The sequence below is a fragment of the Mytilus trossulus genome, chromosome 3 (genome assembly GCF_036588685.1).
Source record: "Mytilus trossulus isolate FHL-02 chromosome 3, PNRI_Mtr1.1.1.hap1, whole genome shotgun sequence".
Classification (NCBI taxonomy): domain Eukaryota; kingdom Metazoa; phylum Mollusca; class Bivalvia; order Mytilida; family Mytilidae; genus Mytilus; species Mytilus trossulus.
In genome coordinates this window covers 35,353,002-35,376,644 of record NC_086375.1, presented here as the reverse complement: position 1 = coordinate 35,376,644, position 23,643 = coordinate 35,353,002, and the positions used below count along the sequence as shown (strand labels likewise).

The 23,643-nt window shown below is 31.0% G+C and overlaps 2 long non-coding RNA genes across 7 annotated transcripts; both read left to right on the top strand.

Moving 5' to 3' along the window:
* The first annotated feature begins 1,683 nt into the window (after positions 1 to 1,683).
* On the top strand, positions 1,684 to 3,603 carry LOC134711333 (uncharacterized). Its single transcript, XR_010106167.1, has 3 exons — positions 1,684 to 1,795; positions 2,711 to 2,791; positions 3,132 to 3,603. It is a non-coding gene; the product is annotated as an uncharacterized LOC134711333 (long non-coding RNA).
* A 7,307-nt stretch (positions 3,604 to 10,910) lies between these two features.
* Positions 10,911 to 23,218, top strand: LOC134711334 (uncharacterized). Of its 6 annotated transcripts, XR_010106169.1 has the most exons (9): positions 10,911 to 11,288; positions 11,771 to 11,868; positions 14,637 to 14,831; positions 16,015 to 16,089; positions 17,542 to 17,632; positions 18,074 to 18,108; positions 18,970 to 19,042; positions 21,535 to 21,652; positions 22,837 to 23,218. It is a non-coding gene; the product is annotated as an uncharacterized LOC134711334 (long non-coding RNA). The 6 variants fall into 6 exon arrangements; XR_010106170.1 differs by lacking the exon at positions 11,771 to 11,868 and having other exon boundaries at positions 10,915 to 11,288; XR_010106172.1 differs by lacking the exon at positions 10,911 to 11,288 and having other exon boundaries at positions 11,306 to 11,868; positions 18,970 to 19,059.
* Positions 23,219 to 23,643: the final 425 nt, after the last annotated feature.

The following is a 23,643-nucleotide window of genomic DNA, read 5'->3' as shown; positions in this document are numbered from 1 at the left end:
TATCTTAGAAAGTCTAAACTGATTAAAATTTGACAATTTAGTAGTTTCAACCCTGTGGATACGACCCGTGTATATAGCATATTAATCCTGAATACACCGTTTGGTGGTGCACCTGTCAGACGCGGAACGTACAAATAAGGTAATCGGTAACAGGTGAATATACTATTAATTTTTGGTATCGGTATCGGACTCGATCCGGAACTTCTTAATTATTGGCAATATTAATTACGTGGAAAACAAAAGGGCCTGGAGTGGTGTAATTTTTAATCTACACCTTTGTACTATATTAGTTATATATAAAGTCGAATTCTTTGATTCGTCGTTTTTACGCGATGACGGCTGACAAATTGGACCTCGCAATTTTAGTATTGTAGATATATAAGACTAAAACTGAAATTCAGTCTTTACGATATCTTCATTCCCAAAGTCATTTTCAAATCTGACTTCATGGTAAAATAAGATTCCATATCTACAACCAATGAAAAGGAAATATCCCTCTAATAGAAAAAAGTGCTAGCATTTAAATCACAGTTTTCGAAAATGGAAGCTAGGTCACCGTGGAACCTAGAACAAAAAAAAGGGAATCAATATATCTTAAATATTTCAAATGCATGTACATGAAATAATATTAATCTCTAAAATTCACCATATTGTTCCCTTTTTTATCTTCTGTTCGATACTGTATATCCAGTGGCGAATCCAGAATTTTTCTAAAGTGGGAGCCCACTGACTGACCTAAGAGGGGGCTCACTCCAGTCACGATTCAGTGATTATAAGCAACCAAATTTTTTCTCAAAAAGCAGGGCCCCCCCTCCCCCTCTGATATCAACCTCTAGATGTCTTTCAATTACATTCAGTTTAGTGTGGGTTGATGTTTGATTGTTGTACATGTTACAATTACATTCAGTTTAGTGTGGGTTGATGTTTGATTGTTGTACATGTTACAATGAGCAAAGCCCATACCGCAGTCATCTATAAAAGGCCCTGATAAGACAATGTAAAACAATTCAAACGAGAAAACTAACATGTCTGTTTAAGGTTACATCATCAAAATATGTAGGGTAGGTAGGTAGGTCGGTATTTTCTTTTTATTATTTTGTCCATTTTATTTTTTGTGCCATGATTTTGAATTGTGTGGTCCGAGTTGTCCGTGGGGCGAGAGTTCCCCTATTTGGATTATTTCTTACGACGGCAATAAAATGGCTTAGGGTGGGTGCTCAAAATAGGATCGGTCAGGTAATAATCAAACATATATTTTTTTTGCCTTACCGAGAGCACCATTGAAATATATACAAATCACGGATCGGATACGCATCAACTATGTAAGACCTAATTTCAACACCCCTAAACAGTGAATATTTTTATCGCAAACAGTAGAATTTTATTACATAATGTGAAATGTGTGGGATTGTGCAGCACGTGTCATCATGACATGTGTCCCTTCGCCATGTTCGCGGCCTTCAGTTTTGATTATACTATAGACTAGAGAAGAGACTAAATGCGTACAAACCTGATGTCAAATGAAGATATACGGAATTTAAATAACGTTGATCCTTTAAATGTATGAAAAACAAAAACATATGACAATTGTTCACATAAAATAGTTAGTAAAATCTGAGACTACTATAACACAGAGATTGGTCACTCTCTGTACTGGCCAGTCAAATCGTATTTTCACGATGTCCACGGATGCGCGCTCATTCTGACTGATTTGACAAGAAGGACGATCAGCCATTGTTTACATGCGTGGTGCAAAATAATAACATATGTGGCTTATTAAGACGTTTTTATATCAGTAAGTATAATATCAAGATTAAAAATGTTAATTATTGTTTGAATATGTTCACATTAGCCTTATTTAGTGAATTTATAAGCGTAAATTTACAAATGAAACCTTGAAAATTTACCGCGTTTGACTTTTCAGTTCGTTAGACCGACTCGAGTTATTTTGTAAATAGGTTAAATTCAGAGAAACAGTTGGTTTTCTAGATGGTATTAAAACTTTCTTGCATATTTTTTCTTTACACTGAAGTATACTTTGTCATAATTTGATATACCAGCAAAAAGCTATTGATCCCTTTTTGTGGGGAGATTTACCACATGAAGGTTTTCAAAATGGCCGATGTAAATTTTGAGTCAATTTCTGTTGTGCTAGGATATAATTCAGTTGAATAATTTGTTTTCCCAAATGGCATAAAAACATTCCCTTTTATTTCTTCTTTCTACTAATGTTTACCCTGTCATAATTTGATATACCAGCAAAAAGCTATTGATCCCTTTTTGTGGGGAGATTTACCACATGAAGGTTTTCAAAATGGCCGATGTAAATTTTGAGTCAATTTCTGTTGTGCTAGGGTATAATTCAGTTGAATAATTTGTTTTCCCAAATGGCATTAAAACATTCCCTTGTATTCTTCCTTCTACTAATGTTTACTTTGTCATAATTTGATATACCAGCATACTGCTATTTACCCCTTTTTGTGTGTGTGTGGGGGGGGGGGGGGGGGGTCCCCATGATGAAGACTCCCAAATGAAAAATTTGAAAAAGGTAAGTTTGTCCACATTTTAAACAAATCCATCAATTTACCATGGCTATTAGTTTGTTTAAGTAAAGTTGCAGACCCTATTCTGAGTATTCATTTATCATGTTTATAGTCTAGAAGCATAAGTAAGTTTTCAATGTTACTGATTATAATTTTATTTATTGTAGAAATGCCTCTCCGAAAGAAATCCCGTTTGGGACGACCGAAAAAGAACAGCCATCAGAAAAAAGAACCAAAGCATAAAATTGGTAAGTTTGTTTTTCAACATGATAACATTTAAATATTTGCTGACTTTGAATACCAATGAATAAGGTTTACTGTAATATCCATTACTTTATACATAGGTCACTGAGTTCATTGCATGTCTAATGCTGAAGAAAAATGCTTCATTCCCTTTGTCATTTAGGTGAACCCCATCTCTAAGGTGGTTATGTCTGAAGCACTTGTGGTTCCAAAATTTAATGCCTGCTGTCTGTGGTGTTTTCTCTGACAAATGTGTTATAATAGTCTCAGATGGCATACATGTAGGAAGTAAAGTTTACAAGTAAGACAAATAGTCTATTCAACTCTATCTTTTTTTTAATTTAGAATGCCAAAGAGGAAAAGATGTAGAAATTAACAAATGGAGTTAAAAAGAGAGTAATCCTCGACAATGAACAGCTGTTGGTACCAGTATGGAGGAGACATCTGTTCCAGTTTCAATCCACACTGAAGATGGAAAGAGAATGAAAAAATATGAACGCTTAAATTTGATTGTCATGCTGTTTCTTTTTCTAGCACCAGTGAAAGGCACAGAGCAAATGATTGCACAAGAAATTGAGATATTTGCAGTGAATGAGACACACAATAAAGATGAAGAATCTTGCCATCTCCCTTTCACTGTATGCAATTTATTACAAGTTATCATCGCTGATACATGTATATATCCTTAGCTGTACAGATACCGAAATTTGCATAACCCAGATCAGTTGCAGGGAAATTATCATAAAACTCTCAGTTATCATTGACAGTAACATTATGAATAAATGTTTGATAATAAAAATATTATTTATACCTGGAATTGATTTTGTTCTCTCTCATTTTGGTTTAGTTATTGAAAAAGGATGGAATAATGTGTAGTGATATTTTAGATATATTGTATACATTAATACATGTACAAGTTCTGATTCTCAGTCTGACTGGTCCTTTTCATTTTAGAATACTGGGATGTATGTAGGTGTCTTTTTACAGATGTAATTTGGTTTATTCAAACGCCACACCACATTTATTGGTTTATAGGTTTTATTGATATGATTACTGTGGGGAAAAAACAACAAACAAGATCATAAAATTGTACGGCTTGTGATTATGGTTAAATCTATTATCATGCCTTTATTATGTATGTGCTTTCCCAAAGTAAGGAGCCTGTAATTCACTGGTGTGTTGCTGTATACATCATATTTGGATTTTTTTCTTATTATTTTGTTCATAAATAAGACAGTGAGTTTTCTTGTTTGATGTGTTAAACCTTTTTCTTAAATAGACCTTGTATAGTTGACAGTGCAATATGAATTTTACGCATTGCTTAGAGCCTTTTGGTCACCTTAAAATGTTGATGTCTGTATCATTTGGTTTCTTGTGGAGAGATAGACATTATATTGCATATACTGTACAGAAAAAAATGAATGTCATACACTCGCAAATCAATATGTAATAAAAAAAAAATGAAATATTTGCCACTGGACGTTTAGCAACCATCAATTAAATCAACCTGATCAACAACAACAAAAATGAAATATTTGCCACTGGACGTTAAGCAAGCATCAATTTAATCAGCCTGATCAACAACAAAGGAAGACACCTTTTCGTGCAGTTTGTATAAAGTAAAAAAAAAAGGGTTTTAACTAACAATCAAGTCAAAATGTTGTTTCACTATTCACACAGGTCCATGTCTGTTTCAAAATTAAAAGGAGATTTTTCTAGTCTAAAAGTAAAAAAAAAAGAAGGGAAACATGTACATTACGCTTACAATATGGTTAATCCCTTTATATTCGAGGTCAAAAGTGAGACTTGTATTGCAATTTTCTATTAAATGATCATTAAGTGTAAGTCCTAACTAAATACACAATCCATGAAAAGGAGAAACCATAAATTTACCGACGATCATAAAAACAACTGAATGCAAGCTCATAGTATTTCGAAAAACACAATTAGAAAACAATTTACAGACAATCATAAAAAATCAACCCAATACAAACCAAATTAATAATGAACCCAGAAAGTAATCATTTTTTAATGATCTATACAAATTATAAATATTATAAGACAAAGTCAATCATGATAAACGATATTTGTCAAACAATATTTATTATTTAATTCTATAATTTGTAAATAATATTTTCGGAAGGAGTGTGAAAACCTGTGGTGTAACTACTTCGTGTGTACCAGGTGTCAAATAAAACTCATTTTAACAGGTTGTGATTTACCTGACCATCGGATAATTCAAGCCGAATATACATGTCACACTGTGACATTATGTCTCCGAGACAGGTGTATATTTAATAGAAACCCATTATGAAACAATCAAATAATTAACTCCGATACATGACATACAATTTATTACGTATTAATTATTTAATATCGTATTTTTAATACAATATCAAATCTGAGACTACTATAACGCTATATGGCCGCAATCTTCAGCCGTAATTAACCTTTATTTGGAAAAACAAAAACAAGCCTTTTTCCATTTTTTTTTCAATCATTCATGAAAATTTAAAAAAAATATTAAATAGTATCGATAATGAGATTTATATATCTGAATTCCATTTTTAGTTAGCACGTGTATACGTGTATCAAAACTATATCCCAGCCAATTCACAAATGCACCTGTTTTTACAGGTAGGTAAAACAGGTAAAACATTTGTATATTTGATCGGGGGATTGTTTATATGATTCCTTGATTGGATGAAATAAACGGGACCTGTTTCAACAACTTCGTTTGTCGGATTTATGAGAATTAACAATCCATTCTCAATCATAGTCGCATAGCTTATTTTAAAAACTTTTAAAACATGTTTATTATGAAAAACTATTAAAATACATTTATTATTATAAACTATTATAATATAATAATTATTAAAGTAGGATAATCATAATAATAGGAATAATAATGACAGCATAGAAAATTATATTTTGCTTTGTATTTTTCATTTTTAATTGAACAATTACATGTCGTCTGCTAACGGTAAAATACGAAACTACGTTAAATTAACGCAGCTAGCTTTTTTGAGTGTAGCCGGTTTAATAGGGAAATCGAGAGTGACCAATCTCTGTGTTATAGTAGTCTCAGGTAAAATTTTACAAATGAACGTCCATTAAAATTATTAAAGTCTCTGATGAATATTTCCCGCGCAAATGTCATGGAATAGACCAAAACGAATTTTAGGTGTGTGTTGTCATTAAAAAATTCGGGTCAATGAACACAGTTAGATTAAATATATAAATATGTTAACTATATTTATATTGGTTTTTCAGAAAAGTGACTTTACCAGATTTATTTTGTGGCAAACAACGGTAAATAGCCTATATCATCTTGACATGACATATGAAAACCCCTTAAGCATAATGGTGTGTGTATGGAATAGTCCATGGAATTGTCCAAACCGATACAGGTGAAATACGTAGAATAATATTGCTGTGTCTATTGTGGACACAGCAATAAAATCAGATTTAAGATCCTTATGAGCCCGTAGTAAAGTAAAAAAAAAACTGTAAAAAGCCTTATTAAATAAAATTTGCTCGATTAACCTTGAAGTGAAGACTAATAAAAATTTGCGTGTATAGTGAACCCCCTAAATAAAATAATACTGTGTTCTAGACCACTTCCCCTTTCGGTGATCTACAGAAATGATTTTTTACTATATAGTATGTTTGTTCTAGACCACTTCCCCTTTCGGTGATCTACAGAAATGATTTTTTACTATATAGTATGTTAATAATAACATAGTGTTCACTACTTTATACACAATATACAATAAGATAAGTATTTATGGAATCGAACACACCTTTCGTTTAGAGCAGTTGAACTAAGTACATCTTCCTAAAAATTTTCGATAAAGAGTTTAATTTTCGTTTTGCATATATACTTTATATCCGAGCGTAGCAGAAGAAATTTTAATTCGTTTTTCATGTGCATTTTTAGCATAACCTGTACAGACTGCACATTCAGTTTAATTTTATCGAATTTGCATTTATTACGTATTTTCCAAATAGCCCATTTGAAATAAAGTATTATTGCATTAACAATGAAATTACTCGAATTCTCTGTACAAATTCCTAATAAAATATCCTTTTCAACGAGAACCTCGTCGTTTATAAAGTTACAAAGTTGTAAATTTCTAACAACCGTTTCTATCAATGGTTTAACATTGTTACATTGATAAAATAAATGCTCAAGAGTTTCAATATTATTAATTTCATCACATAAGTGACATTTTCCATTTGACATGCGCATTATTTTCAGTCTGTTTTCTGTATATATAATCCTGTGTATACATTTCCATTGAAATTCTTTAACTTTTCTATTAATATTCATTTTACTTAGATTTAGCCAAATTTTTTCCCAATTTATATACTCGCTATACAATTTTTTTCATTTTGTTTGACACTTAGGGGTCTCAATTATGTTAATGTTTAATTGAACATATTTTAATGTCAAATCCTTGATATTAATGATTTTATTGTTTGGATTTAAAAATTCAAGGTTTCAGAAATTTTTATTTTGTTGCTTTTTAAAGCAGGTTGATCATCGTTATTTTTTAAAATCTGCATGAATGTTTGTGGTATGGAACTTTTAATTCGTGAATATTCCGAAATACAATTACGATTATCTTTTAATTGTCTATATATTTCATTGCACGATTTAAAATCTTTGGTATTATCGTCCCATATATCACCAAGAGTTTTGATCTGACTTCTTGAAAAGGAAGAATAAAATAAAGGTTTGCCCTGAAATAAAATATTTGAGTTTCCAAATAATCGCTGTTTCTTTACTTCCATTACGTTAAATATACTCTGTGTGATCTTTGTCAGTTTTGACCACGATTGTAAAGCGCTTCTGTAATAATGTGGTATGTTTTTTATTTCAAGACCTGAAAGGTCAGAACATTTACACAGAAATAGTTCATCCTCAAATTTCTTATCACATTTTTTTAACCAAAATTTACCTATTGCATTCCAACTAGATAATGGCTTATGTAATATCGAATATAAAGATTTGATATATTTACTTTCTATCCAACTATCTAAATTTACCATTCCCATGCCCCCCTTTTTAACATCTAAACAACAAACCTTCCGGTCTACTTGATTCACTTTCCCATCCCAAATAAAATTCCATATTATCTTATTCAATTCTTTTTTGTATTTTTCGGGTATACCTCTTATTTCTAACTCATAACCACATACTGATATAATTAAATTTTTAACAATAAGGACTTTTCCAGAGTAAGTCAATTTTCGACTTTTCCAGACGTGTACACAATGTTGTACTTTTTCTAATATTGATTTCCAAATTTTGTCATTGTCAATGTTATAACCATGGTGAATACCTAATGTTTTTATGTTATCTTTTGTCCAGCTTATCTTTTTAAAAGTAGGTCGTCTGCGTTTATTTGCGCCAATATTTATTCCCTTAGTTTTTTCGTAATTAATTTTAGAACCCGATGCCTTTTCATATTTGTCTAATATTTCAAAGGATTTTTTTACAGAACTTTCATTTTTATTAAATAATTGAGTGTCGTCTGCAAACATGTTTAATTTGGTTTTATGTATGTACTTTTAGATTCTTAAAATAGTATCCCTTAAATCTAAACATGTAACAAACATGGAAAATTGCTATTTTTATGTGAAATGCCTTCAATAGCAACACCAATGTAGCGCCATATAACATTTTGATTTTTAAAATACATGAATAATTGTTGAAAATTTGATATAGTCTTTTTATTTTAGAAGAGTTTCCAGCTTTACGCTTCTGTAAGTTGGTCCTACTCTTTAATATAAGAATTGGAAAAGTGTAGTATCCAACCTTCAGTGGAAGGTAGATAAGTCATTCTTATCATTCATACAAGATTTCGTTGATTGTTTTTGCTGAGAAAAAAGTGATTTTTTTTAACTTATTGAAAGGTAACATTTTGTCCATTAATCTTGTGTCTCATTGGTTATCTAATAAACATAGCAGGATACCACATTGCAATGTAATATTTATTTCAACCAATCTAAAACATAAAAACTTATGGAGATGACATGTTTTGAACCTCCCCCTTTTTCTTCAGATACATTTTTTTCTTTAGTTTCGAATAACATATTTTTTAATTTCTTTGTTGTTTTTTTTCGCTTTATTTTCTTCAAGCGACCATTAGGATAATACCATCAAAGTAAGTAAACTTCTGAAAATAATCGCTTTAGTATATGATAATATTAAAGCGAGATTGATTTAACATAGTGATCATATAAAGAACTACTGTTTTGAAAACCGAACTGTGAGCATATTTTTTTTTAAAGACTGATGTCTTCTTTTTTATCTTATCATTACTTATAGCACAAATGCGGCGGTCACAGATATCCAAATATGATTCACGACAGAATCGGACAGCGCTACGACACGAAAATTGAAAAAGTCGAAATACTATCCAAAATTATCTTGATGTTTATATCATTATCTAAGTGCTGTCGTATACGTTCGTGACAGAATCCCATGAGGTTGGGAAGTGTCCGCATAGGTCGGACAATGACACAAAGACAATTATGTGCATCATGTAACATTCGAAAAACTCGGCCGATTTTGGCTCGTCATTTTACAATCATGACTAAGGCGTGATATACACTCGTAATAATGTCCGACGTCGGATCACTGTTATGCAGGATATGTCTGATCCCTACCAGATCGAATTTGCCTCAACCGATATGCATTTTGTTGACCCGATGAATTATCACGTTGTGATTGGTTAAACGCCGTCACGTGGTGACCCCCCTATGAGACCGTATGGGGTTAGTAAGTTTCATATGGGGTTCGTGACGCGTTAATGGCGACGTCATCTATTAATGTTGTTGTGTTTTATTGTTTATTATTCAACAAAACGCCGCAGAAAAGTCCAGCGTCCGATAAATTCGTTATACGGTTAATTACTGACCCCCTACGGATCCATAGGGGTTGAATAAAATTCATAGAAGACTCGGCCTCCGGTCTCACCCCTATGGATTTTACTAACTCTCTATGGATCCGTATAGGGTCAGTAGCGAACCATATAACTTATAAGTTGAGGAGCATTGAGGATACGAAATTCCAAAAAGTTGTGCCCACTGGTGTAAATAATTATCAAAGGTACCAGGATTAGATTTAATACGCCAGACGGGCGTTTCGTCTACATTAGACTCATCAGTGACGCTCATATCAAAATAGCTATAAAACCAAACAAGTGCAAATTTGAAGAGCGTTGAGGACGCGAAATTCCAAAAGTTGTGCCAAATACGGCACGAAACGTCCACCATTAGTGTCAATAGTTATCAAAGGTACTAAGATAAGTGTTTTCATTTCTTTTTCACTAAGTTGTCTGGATTACTCATGACAGACCTTACTCTTCATATTCATATAATTTCAACAATCTTCATCGAAAAAGTGTTCGTTTGATGTGTTTGGGCTTTTGATATTGCCATTTGATTACGTACTTTCCGTTTAGAATATTCCTCAGAGTTCGGTAGTTTTGTCATTTTACTTTTTAGATAATAAATAAACTAAGAAGCTTTACCAAAAAGAATTTCTTAACTCAATGCAGATTCACAGTAACAGGAATGAATGGAATTCGACTTACAACCTGATCTCAGCTATCAGTTATTGTATTGTTACATATAACATACTGACCTGATCAATCTCGTTAATTATAACAACTGCTAGTCATATTAATCTTGCTTAACGATTATGAAGTATAGCATATATGTATTATGATGTAAAAACGTGTATTATTACATGTTTCTTCTTCTACAACAATGTGTCAAAATTAAACGGATTTCCGTCTATGTAAAGGATAATTCATAAAAAAATACGTTATATATGGTTTTGTGTATTTAGGGGTTGAGGAGCATATTGCACAATTTGGGGAAGTTGCCACATATATAGTTCGATCTTCGAGTCTTCATTAAAAACAGAATCGCGGATGTGTGTTGGCAACTTTTTGCTTTAAGATCAAGTTTACGAAATAAATTTTGTTCATTCTGAGTTTTGATTTACAATAGATGTAGTATATATCCTTTTGGATAACGTCCTATGAATTATCACCCCATCCTATACTTTTTATCTTTTAATATAAGAAATATATTAGGTTTTTTAGTCTTCTTATATAACTAACAAAGTAAGACCGTGAGACCGTGCGGTCTAACAAATTTCTGATAATATCGTTAACAAAAACTTAACAGTGCGATCAACCAATCGCTAACGTTAACATATAATACCATAGTGCTTTGAAGTCTAGCAAGTACGGTCTAACAAAATCTTTTAGTACTGATAACAAATTTTAAAAAAATAAACCAATCGCTGATCATTATTGATCCTCCTGACATCATTGCTATCTTCGCCATCTTTGTTACAGAAAATTATTTTCAAAGATCTTATTTATTTTTATAAGTCCATGAAACAAAACAGAAATATCCAGATGACATTCAGATGACATTCAGATTGGTCATAGTAATCAGCTGGAAATTATATTGAGGGTAATGCAATCATTTTTAGAAATGTTCAGTAAACGACACAAGTTTTCCCGATGTACTCCGGGTTTTACATCAGTGTTGTTTGCAACGCCGTATCCTTCAATTTCATTGAAGACATCAAGCGAACATAAACTTGAACGGTGTATGATGTGCTTGCAAAAGTAAAAAAACAACGTACATAAACGCCAACGTGTACATAGAGATTTTCATTGAAAAGATGTACTCCGGAATTATTCCGCTTTTGACTCCATTTTATATTTTTATTTGAGCTCTCTACGTTTGAGGTAGCAAAGGTATACACATGAATACAAAAACGAAAAAAAGTTTCTTTTTTTCTCTCTTTTGAAATGGTAATATACGCTGTTAAAATATATAAACATGCAGATATGTAGTACCTATTGCAAGATTGCAATATTTTTAAAAATTGTTACATAAAAAAGTAAGCAAATTCAGTTCTAGAATTAATAGATTAAATTAAACTACAGGGACTTCGGCTTGTCAACTAAAATCACCATGGACCTGCTAGAGCACTAGATTTTTCATTACAGAAGAAGTTTAAGAACTGAATCGTTTCTCTATAGAGGTCAGTATTTAGTGGCAATCTATTTCCGTGTTGGGTTATGTATCTGGTCCACAGGCACTTGTTTCTATCCATGGGAAGACCCACTGTCAAATATATTTACGTAAATATACTGTTTGATAGTGGGTCTTCGCATGGATAGAAACAAGTGCTGTGATCTGGTCTATAAAAATATTTTGCCACAATTTTGTATTTTTTTAGTCTATTCATGAATTAGATAATGTGTCTGGTGTGATTTTTATTACCACTGAATTAATCACCAATCAAACCATATGTATAAGAGGGGGGATAGGACCTTTATCAGGACTCCGGGATCGGGTGTTTTTAACCTCGGGATTTTGGGATTGACCCTTTCAGGATCCGGGAATTCCTTTTTCGAATTTCGGGACCTCAGGATTTCGTGTTTTTAAGCCTGGGATTTCGGGATGAGGTATATTTTAGCCCGGGATTTCAGGATCAGGACCCCTTCTACCCCCTCTCATATAAATGGATAGAATTTTAAAAAATATCTGGAACCTGAATCCAAAGACAGAATGAATAAATAAATATAAATATAACTTTTTTATGCATCCCATAAAAATACATATATATTGGCGGGACTAGACACTAACTAATTGTAGCTGATAATCAGTGATTTTATTGTCGTTCCATACATAGGTAATAAAGATACAATACGGTACCAAACATGTGTTAAAAAACATATTCACTATTATCATGATTATCTTAATTATTTCCGATAATATCAATAAAATGTCTTTCAAACTAGTGATGCCAGCGTATCAAACTTATAGTATGTCACTTTAAATTTGTTATTATCACATTCATTTTATCACAGAATGCAAACAGGTTAATTAAAAAACGGCGCTGATTGCAGTCCAAATTCAAAAACATTATAGAACTTTTTATAAATCACACTTATTTTGGACATTTTATATGACAGAATATATCTAATTAATTTTATGATAAAACTTTAGAACTATGTGGTCAATGTATAGCCTCAGCAGTTCCAACATTTTTTTCTATAAGAATACGCCACCAAAATCCATTAATCTCCAAGTCTTGGAAGTCTCGTGGACCGTGGAGTCCAAGATTTTGTCAACATTATACTGAAGAGTCTATCAGATTCATTTCCTATTAAAATACATTGTTCCCGGACCACTGCAGCTGCCTGCTGGTAAAAGTGGTCTCTAACTTTTACTGTTGTCACATAAACATGCAATTTTTTCACCCTATTTCAAGTTTTTGAAGTTTTTTTACCATAAATTATTCTTCCATATGTATTAAATGTACTTTAAATGTAAAGAAAAGTTACAAAAAGCATTCCACATGATTATGAGTATAAAATGTAAGATTAAAGATTATTTAGAGTCGATTTAGGCGGTAGCACATATTTTAATACATATAAAAATTCATACAGAAGCTATGAGAAATTGAAATTTGTTATTTTTTGTTCATTTCTATGCTAGGATGTTATGATACAAGAAGTCTAATTGCACAAATACTCTTGCATTCAACTTTTTTTGCAGACAGCATGGTCTAATGCACAGTTTTTTTTTCACTTTTCAAGGAAAACTTGCATGCAGTTTTAGTCTAAATTGGCATATATATTTGAACCACTAACTATTCTAAAGAAGACTGCTTTTTTATAGATTTAGTGAAATATTTATGATGGACTACAGATTTTATGTACAAAGCTCTTCACATTTCACATACAATGTACATCATGTACATGAAACAGGCCGTTTAACCAGGGCCATGAATAAAACATATTTTGCACATTTTTCTGTGATAATCTACTTTTCTCTAGATTCGGAGTTCACCTAATGGGTAATAGAATTTGAATTGAGCACAGAAACACAAATATCAAAACATAAAAAGCCTTCAAATAAAAAGTCAGCATGCCTGTAACCCATAAACATGGAAACTGCTTTAAACTGCTTATTTAGCCGTAAAATGACAGAATTTCTATCAAACACAGATTTAAATCCTTTACTTTTATTGAGACCAGTAAACCATTCAGGGAAGTTGCCAAAGTACAGAATCTACATTTACTGATTTCATCTCTTAGGCCAGAGAAGAGTTATTTCGTAGTGCATTTTCTTTTAGACAATACATTGTACATTCAAATTAAAAAAAATCGCACTTGTTCAATCTCAAAAAGATTTTACAGTGTAGTGTACTACTATTGGGACAAATAAAGCAAAATTATAGAAACTTCTACCAGCTCTCTAACTCAAAATATTGACAATTCTGTGTTAAGGGTGTCTAAAATTCAGTTTGACAGCTTCAGACATACTAATTTTTTCCCTTTTCCACTGGACCAAATCACTACTTAACATAAAAATTCAGCACCCAAATTTTTTATCATGTAATTTCATCCCCTTACTTAATATTTCATGCATAAAATGTCAAGAAATAAATTAGAAAAGGGTGTGAAAAAAATTGGCAAGTAATACACTGTTCACACTAGGGAATATATATATGTGGACAACGAACATCAAAGGACAATAACTGTGTCCTCGCACCAATTGCTAAACCTCTTTTCTAGTCTCTAACTTTAATTTGTCTCAACAAATGTTATAAAACTTATACACTGCTTATTACAACACAGATTAAGTTCAAATTTGACTTTTTTCACTGTTTCTGGTATTGAGTTACAATTATTTATGCTCCATTATTATAAAATGGAAAAATATCCAAATCTATGGTGGATCTAAAAAACTTTTTTTTACGGATTATATTTATTTATATATATGATTTACAAACTTCAGAAAAGGTTGAAAAGCATTTTAATTTGAGGATATTCCAACCTGAAGCAAGTTGTACCAATGTTAATGATGGAAGGCCCTGTTAGAATACTGTGCATACCTGGGGCTAAAACTTAATCAAAGATGACCTATGCTGAAGTGGTGAGACTTGCTATGCATGTAACAGGAGACCAAACTGAGACCACCTTTGATATAAAGGTATGAAAATGATGTCTATTATTATAAGAATGAATGGAATATATTCCAGTTGAATGTGACTTTTTTTTTTATATCCCCTAGTCCCTACAAACAAAGTTTTGGGAGATACATAGAAATCCCTATATCATCCATCTGTAATTTTTGCAAGTGCAACCCCTTAGATCTGCTGAAATTGATGACATTACACAGTAAAACATAGGGCTCCTTATCAGCGAGGTGTATAGGCGAGTTAGGATAGTCGAGTTATGAAGGGCAAGATATGAAAGACCAATTGCAAGTAACAAAAATAACATTTTTCTCTAATTTCTTAAGAATTATATATACAGTCATATATATATAATATATATACAGTGAGTGAATCTTAAAATGGTTGTGGCGTCTGATTTTGTAATCAAAATTTTTACATTTACTTTACATTTAATAAACAAAGCATAGATGTACCCAAACTTAGTTATACATTGCATCAGGAAGGGTCCCGGTATTTTGATTGCAGAATTTGAAAAAGTTATGTGATAATTATTTATAAGAGGCCATATACATGTATGTTGGAAAGTCATGCACACATAAAATTCTTTCATGAGAGTGACATTGCTCATTTTTCTAAAATAAAACGGGATACACTGTAGAGTATACTGTTCTGAACAAATCAAGCATAAGAAAATTAATCATGTAGACAAATAAAATAAACTTGCATATTGCCAGAACAAATATTGCCTCTACAGCTGCCCCAAAAAGACCACTCTTAATGAAATTTGCAGCAGAAGAGGTCTTTTACATATAAGTGCTATAGTTTTAGTTACTATCTCTCTTTAAGTTTAAAATGACACTCACAGTGTTTTCTATGAATTTAATGATCATGATGATAATTAAATTACAAGCCATCCTCAGTATTTCAAAAGGCTATCTGTTTCTATGGAAAATAAACATACTTTGTGTAGAGATTACATTTTTATTACATGACACTCAGACTCAGATGAACAACATAAAGATGATCGAATCAACAATACTGTATACAATTCTATAAGCAATCATCCTTCAAAAATGTTAAAGAGATACACCCAAAAAATATAAAAATAGTTTTCCCCACATATCACATGAATGAATAATTATATCTTAAAAATAAAATATATCATATTTTTGTTATTGGTTAATAAAATTCATTTTATTGGAATTTTGTTTACAGTGTATAGAAATGAAGAAATCAATGGGAGCCCCTGCCAAAAGGAGGAGTGTTGTTACAGAATATAAGTTCCCAATGGTAAAACTATTCTGGAATATTATTTCCACAAGAAGAACTATTATTGTATAGCAATATAATATTTCCCACAGAAAGTAACCAAAAGTTAGCGTGCAATAAATTCCATTATTGCACTAGTGCAATAAATCTTCAAAATTCATGACGTCATCAAAGACAAAAACTCAGTTCAAACCAATATTTACTTTCAAATATTATATTGCTATACAATAAAAAGGTTTATGCATGAATATTGGGGAATATTGTCCCTCGTAGATCATATATTGCACTCACAAGCTCGTGCAATATAAAATTCTACTCGGGACAATATTCCCCAATATTCATGCAATAACCCTATATTACAGTAGGTGTTCCTAACGGAATAAATAGTATCAAATATTTGTTCCAACAGGTACAGGTATTATGACATTGTTTATAATAAAGTTTCAACTGGAACTTCTGTTAGGTGGAACAAATTCACATTGACAGAGTGCCTTCAGATGAGATTGGTAGAAAAAAGAAAGAAAAAACAGTTTTCATATTATTTTGAATAGTATGACTACAAATGACCATTTATAATAATATAGGAATTAACGATATTATACCATAAATTCGTTTTACACCAGCTTCATGCATGGCAAATGTTTGAACGTCTATACATTTTCGAAAATAAAGTGCTTATATAATCTTTGATGAAAAAAGAAATGCTGTATTTTGATTCCTAAATATTGAATGTTAAATAAGTAATCCGCGAAAATTCAAACTTTATTCTTAATTCTTAACTTATAAATATCAGGGTTGGTCATTGATGCATTACTCTTTATGTGTTTATCTTTTCTTTTGCTCCATTATGAATTATTTTATTTGTAATAAAATTTACAAAGGGCTTCTCCAGAAAAAAATACAAAAAGGTTTGAGTTGGCATCTATAGTCTATACTATTAAACGAGAAGACCTCATTCTGTGTGTAGCTTCTCTTCCTTCCACAATAAATTAATCCTCATGCCTCTGTGTTCTATAGGTATTATGCATAGTGGCATTTGTCATCTATTCTTTTTCATTCAGTTTGGGTTATTTAGGAGAAAAACGAAAAATAAAGGCGTACGGATATGGTTTCAGTCGTCAGACAAACTTGTTAGTCATCTAAGACTTTAATTTAATAAGAGTACTTGGGGATAGGACAGTAATTTTCTCGCCGATGGAGACTCTCTATATAATAAAGCAGTGATCGCCGTGGAGAAGAAACTCCTGTTCATAAATTACTTTTGGACACAACATATATATTTTACATCACATGATAATACATTGATATAATTTTGAAGAAGACTCACTTACACATGAGCCGTAAAAAATAACTACCAACAAAATTACTTAATAATTGTACAACTACTGTAATTCCTTATCTTTTAGTTTAAAACTGTTGAATGTTTTAGTACCTTCATCTCATATTTGATACATTGCATTATTTATTTTTTAGAAACAGGGTATAGATGAGTGATCTAGTGTTTGAGTTCACTGAGGATGTGGCTGTCATCCTAACAAACAAAGGTTTACATAGTATTTATCAGGTATTGTTGTATATGGCTGATATATATGAATATATATATTGAACTGCATAAATATCAGATCTCTGCATTTCCATCCATTAATAGTGTTGCTTCCAAAATCACATAAAGAATATATTTAGACTCCATTACAATGTATCTTGAATGCATTTATTTAACTATATATGCAGTGTAATGCAAGACATATTTCTTAATGTGAGAAACAGACAACAGCTAGCTACAAACATGAAAAAATAGATTTAATTTTCTAAGGCTTATCACATTTATTGAATGATCAACTTACAATAAAGAATGGAAAGGGGTAATGTGTCAACGAGACAACAACCCAACCAAAGAGAAGAAAACAGCCCAAGGCCACCAATAGGTCTTCAATGTGCATTTTTTATTCTTATAAGCAAAAAATAAATAAGAATTTATATGCTTATGCCTTCATTTTTTTTGTAGGCAACATTCAGACAGTCAGATATTCTACATTTCGGGTTAGTTATATATATACACATTCAGAATTCATCACACCATTTGAAAATATGGTAAATTACTTAAAGGATGTTTTCATCTCCTTTTCAAAATATCAAGCTTTTCATCAAACTGGTAAATATTGATATGTGATTAATAAAGAACAAAAGAGCAAAAAACAATTAATAACTGTCTTGTTTGTGCTTTTTTTGTTTGTTTGAGATATATCATGAGATATAGGCTATTGAAAATTTGTGGGGAAAATTATCTCTTGAATTTCGATATCTTAATCATTGACAAGTCTTACTTTCCAAACACTATAATAATTACAAAATGCTAGGAAGCTAAAATTACAAGAATTCAAAATTTGTACAAATGACTTCTTTCCAGAATGTTAAAGATTCTGAAAAGAAAAATGAATGTTGCATTTTTGTCTTCAATTGGATAGAACTATAGAGGAATTACGAAATCTGACAAAATTTAAAAACTTGACTAGTGAACATCTTTGATTAATATGGATTTAATTCTGCTGTATGGTGTTATTTAAATTTGAACTTAAGGAAAATTGATATACACTAGAATACAGGGGTTCAAATTTAGGTTGGTTCTAAGTCCATGACCTTCCATTTACGGATTAAAACTATCCCACAGGTAGTTTGTTGCACCCAATGTACTTGCCTATATTTGCAGTTTAAGAAAATTACAAAAACATTTTGATCAAAAGAATGAAAATTTGGATCTTTATTTGCCTAACGTGAATTTGAACTGTGGAACAAAAATACATACAGTTTTCAACAAGCATTTAATTCATTTGTTTTCAATACATCATATAAAAAAATTATGTAGAGTGGGTGGTTAATTCAATACGATTTTCTTTTTATTAGGTACGGAATAAAGAAATTGCTGTTGAGGAAGAGAGGAGTTTCTGTGACGAGATTGATACACATAGAGCATTTGGTAGTGTATAATAACAAGTTAACATTTTTTTTTAATTGGAAACAATAAATAACATGGCTTCTAAAACGGTCATATATTCCTTACACATGAAATTTGTCCAGACATTGTATGTCTGGGATAAGCATGATACCTTCATCTACTTTTCAGCTTTCTTAAGAGACGGTCATATTAATACAATTCACCAAAACATTTGGAAGTTCCTACATGTCAGCTGTTTACATCTAATTTCTTTTTTCAAAAAGATTAAAGTTATTAGAAATATGTTAGTAAATGTTTTATAAATATGATTTGATAAAAAAAATTTAAAAGGTCATTAAAACAACGTTTGATCTTGTCAGTATGTGTGCAGGTGGGAAATTTAATAATCTATCAATGCTCATCAAAAATGCTATTAAAATTATCATTGATACGTTTATCTAACTTTCATTTCTAGTATTTTGATGATGAAATAATGTGGAAAGAGCTACTTTTACTCAATCGTGCTTTATAAATGCACATGGATTTTACGTATCCATATCTGGTCCATGTTTTATCATTGTCAAGTCAACATCTGGTACATGTATTACCAAAATATGTTTTTCAAAATGAAAATATAGTTTTTGATAATGTTATTTTGCACAAATAAAGAGTCTAAGGCAGAATTCAGTACACTGATGTTGCTCACTTCAAATGATGAACTGTCAGTTTAGCACTTTACGCCAGAACATTGAATTTATTTCAAAGTAAAGTTTGATATCTGTTTTTTTTTAATTGTCAATCATTGGTTATATGATGGCCAACTGATTACCATGGTTGTCTTTTGTTACATAGTCTTAAGAGATCTGTATACATGGTATAAGACACAAAATGTCCGGCTGGCTCAAATATTTTTTGGAAGCCCTGGTAAATAACAATATTTTTTTAATTGTCAATCATTGGTTATATGATGGCCAACTGATTACCATGGTTGTCTTTTGTTACATAGTCTTAAGAGATCTGTATACATGGTATAAGACACAAAATGTCCGGCTGGCTCAAATATTTTTTGGAAGCCCTGGTAAATAACAATATTTTTTTAAAACAAAATGTCACCATTTTCAATCTGACAACAGACTTATATTTTAAATTCAGTTTGAGGAATTATTCACATTTGCACAAACAAAATTTGTTGATAGTTTAAGACCCCTTTTTGGCCCCAAACTATAGCAGTTTTACAAAATTGTTGAAATGTAAACTTTCAGTTATTTATTGGACAGTAGAATGCATCTGCAACATAAATACTGGCTGTTCTTGACATATCAATGCACATACATCAGGTACTAGCACCACTGAAATCTTAACAATTCTAGCATTTTAGTCAAATTTTAGACGGTTTTCATGTAAAGCGAAAGTGGCCGCATTTGTGTTCATCCTTTATATAAAAATGTAAGTTGTATTTTATGATAATACAAAACATATATAAAGGTTGAGGATGAACACGGATGCAGCCACTTTCATTTTTGACAAAAAACATCTGAAAAGGTGACATTTTTCAGCATATTTGGTAGATTTTTCATATTTGAGCTTGAATTGGAACGTTTTTAATGACTAAATCAGTTGAAATCTTTCACAAAAACTATTAATTCAAATGAAATAGTTTTTAAAAAGTGGTAAAAATCTTTCGTCAGATGAACCTGAAATTTGAGGCCAAAATCGGCCCTTACCGGACCTATAAAAAAAATCTCAAACATGGTGATTGAAGTGCATGTTATATTATATAAATTATTGCAGTTCATCATCCACTCTTTATGTACTTTTAACTTGTTAAAGCAAACTTAAGGAGGCTCGCGGGTATAAGATTTTCCGAAAAAAAATAAACTTTAATTTTTCATTACAAATTTTATTCCCTTCCTTTAGTAGTTGTTACTTTATCATATGATCCAAAATTCATTCCGAAAAATCAATTCGTGTTGGCCCCAGGTCACTTTTAAAATGTTGATATCACTGAAAAAGCTCCAAATTATCTCCCTTTGGTGCAAAAATGCCATTTTTTGGCATTAAAATTGAAATATCTTTGTTAACTCATAGGTGACCTATATTTTTTATTGTTGTTTTCGAATAAGCTGTACATAAACTAAATAATTGTAAAATTTAAGCGATTTCTGTAATTTAGTTCTTTTTTTATTTTGATATTACCGATATTTCTCCTCTTAGTTCAACAGAAAAAAAGGACATTAACAAAAATTTATACTTCTTTTGAAGGCAGATAGTGAGCGTAAATGAACGGTGACCCCATTTTTTTATTTCATTTTTCTATTAAGAATAAGTTAAAGTTCATTATAGAAAAATATAGGTATATCCTATATTAAATAAAAAAAATGATTTAGACCCGCGAGCCCCCTTAAGTTTAAAAAAAAAAAAGATCTGAGAAAGTCAATCAAGTTAAAGAGTGTGTATATATTGCAACTTAAAACTCTTTATCTCTTTTCTTTATCTATTGATATAAATATATATCTATGTGTATATTGTTTCAGAGTGTAATGAAGTTGTGAGTAGTATTTTAACCAAAAGAACATCTACCCTAACAACAGTGAAGATTAAAGGGATCAGTTGCTGTATGGTGATATTGAAAGAAATCCAGGACCTACAATGGTATCAATCACCCCAAAAAAATATTTTTTAAAACTGAAATTTATCTAGGATTATTTGATCTGAAAAAAAACTTTCAATATGAGACATATGCATATAACAACTTCATTAAAATCCATTTTATTAAGGCATATTGGAAAATGTTTCAATTCATCTTGTGACTGTCATACAAGTGAGAAGTTAAGCTAGCTATAAAACCAGGTTCAATCCACCATTTTCTACATTAGAAAATGCCTGTACCAAGTCAGGAATATGACAGTTGTTATCCATTCGTTTGATGTGTTTGGACTTTTGATTTTGCCTTTTGATATTTGATTTTCCTTTTTGAATTTTCCTCGGAGTTCAGTATTTTTGTATTTTTACTTTTTTTTTTTACATATTTTCATAGAGATTTAATGTTTAATTGACCAATGGAAAATCTGCTTAGTACTCTGGTGAAGTAAGGCAGACTGGATATGCTGCTCCAAACAGTTTCCCTGGGATTAATAAAACATTTGATCAATTCAAAATGGACATGAACAAAAAATCTACCTTTACTGCCTTTTCACAGTATTTTTTAGTTTGGTTTCCTTTAAATTTCAAAACGAGAAGAGACTTTACTGGTATAGTTTTAATTTTCCAGATACAAAATCAAAAATAAATAATTCTGATATAATTGTTACATTGTACTGTATACTAAATTTATTGAAGATTATTGTTTTAAACCTCTTGCCTTGATATAATCGTGTCCGTATCCAACTTATTGAGTTTTTGAGGTGAATATAGATCTCACCCTGTCAGTCTGTCTGTCCATTAGAACTAAACACAAATTGTCCTATCAAATCAATGTAATTATCTGCCCTTTATTATAAAAGGGTATTTTTTAAATTAAATTTAAATATGCTTGATTACACTTAAATGTTTTGATAGTTGGATCTACCTTGCAAGCCAAAGATTTTCCAGTCGTATAATAAATTATATTTGGTAAAATATTTTTAAACCAAAGAAAGGTATTTTTTGCGACATGTCCAAACCAGAAGATTAGAAAAAGACACCATACCAACTTGAGTTTGATATATCACTGGGAAAGCCAGTCATCTTGTGGAAATGTAATATAAATAGTTCAAACTTTTTTTTTCTTTCAAAATGTTTATTTCAAAAATTAAACCAGATTTTGTGAATTTTACATGAAAGTAATTTTATTTTAGGTTTATGAAGACTTCTTAGAGCTTGCCATATAAGTGTCAACAATTTTAAAGAACAGAGAAGACTATTATTGCACTTAGTTTTGAGTTTTTGTTTTATATTTTATCACTATGATAGACTAATGTTAAATTCAGGAATTGTATTTTTCTGATATATCTGTTTTGTTATTACGTTTTACTCATTTTTAAATACGTTTGAGACGTTTTTTTTATACCTTTTCCTACTTGAGTAGCATTGACAACTATTTTAAGTTTTTAGTAAGGTTACTTTCTTTGGGTTTTGTATTATATAATATTAAGATGTCATACTTGAATACCTTGTAGTTATGAACTGTGTATTTTACTTCTTGATTCTTTGATATGTGTAGTATTATTCTCCCCCCCCCCCCCCTCCAATTATTTTTAGTTTTGTAAAATATATTTTCCATAAGGCCTGTCAACAATGGATGCCTCTCTAGATAAAGATTAAATAATCTTGGCACACATTAAATATGAATTTCAAAAGAAAAAAATATGTATGAAGACTCCATACAAAACTACTTTGGAAAGTATCACTCCAGTGATTCTTCTGGTAAAATTCAGGTATGCTCTAAATCTCAGTTTTCATTGGGAACTTTCTTCATTGCATAGAGGATGCTTTATCATCTGTTTTATTATACCTAACAATGCAAGTGTTAAATGTTGGGAATACAGAAAGACAGACAAAATGATTATGATAAGTTAACAAATAATTTTACTTCAAATATAATGAATATTTAAACTGGAATTGACTATTCACATGTTATGCTCATTGATTGTTGACATTATGTG